Raw genomic sequence first — 1,027 nt, 5'->3', positions numbered from 1 at the left:
CGGAGGGACGGGGGCGGTGGTGGGGTGAGGGGGCGGAGAGGAGGGTGGTCGCGGTGGCGCGGAGAAGAGCTGGCGACGGCGGCGGCGCGAGAAGGGGGTGGGGATGTAGGCGGGGAGAGGGGAGGGGCGAGGGAAGGGGGTGGCGCGGGTAGAGCGACGGCGGGCGGCCGGCGGGGAGCGACGCGGGCGACGGGGAGCGGCGCGGGTCGAGCAGCGCTATTTGGGCGAATGAGTGGTTGACGGTCGACCGGCTGAGGATAAGGGTGTCCGTCGGCATAGGTAGCGATGCCATGTGGCACCTATGCCGACGGCTTAGCCGTAGGCATAGTTAATTTTTTAAATTTTTTAAATGTTTTTAATAGCTTATATTTTTTCTTCTTTCTATTTTTTATTTCATATAATTTTTTGATGTTTTTATAGTCATAAGTTATATTTTTTATATTTTTTATCTATTATTATTTCATATGCATTTTTAATGTTTTCTTAACGCTGCTCGGCCCTCTCCTCTCCCGGAACCACACAGAGGGGAGGTGAAGGCGCCACGTGGCATATTTTTGTTTTTGCAACAACTTTTGTACATGTTTAATATTTTTTTAAAATATTATTAACTGTCTTCAAATATATTTTTAGTGTATATTATTTTCATACGCATTGAAAAGTTTCGTTTACATATACAATGAGGGACCGAGGCATCGTTTCCCCCCTCCAGGTGCCGGCGGCGGCGCCGTCCGTGACGGGGGCCACACCCCGGAGATGCATGCCGCCTCTTCGGACATGCCACAACACCTCCCCGCATGTATGAGGGCCTGGTATGACGCTTCGGTGGCATTGCTACCCCCCCAGGGCCCCCGTCCCGGCTAACCCTGTAGCGTTTGACCACGGGATCTAGCCCTTTGACTTTGCACGGACGGGCTTTGACCACTTGACCTCTCCACCCGGTTGTGTCGGGTCGGCCCAGAGGGACACCGGGGAGCAACATCCGGGCCAAACCCACAGCTACATCCACTCCGTGTAGACCCGACGTGGT

The sequence above is a fragment of the Triticum dicoccoides genome, chromosome 5B (assembly GCF_002162155.2).
Source record: "Triticum dicoccoides isolate Atlit2015 ecotype Zavitan chromosome 5B, WEW_v2.0, whole genome shotgun sequence".
Taxonomy (NCBI): domain Eukaryota; kingdom Viridiplantae; phylum Streptophyta; class Magnoliopsida; order Poales; family Poaceae; genus Triticum; species Triticum dicoccoides.
This window is presented reverse-complemented; position numbering follows the sequence as displayed.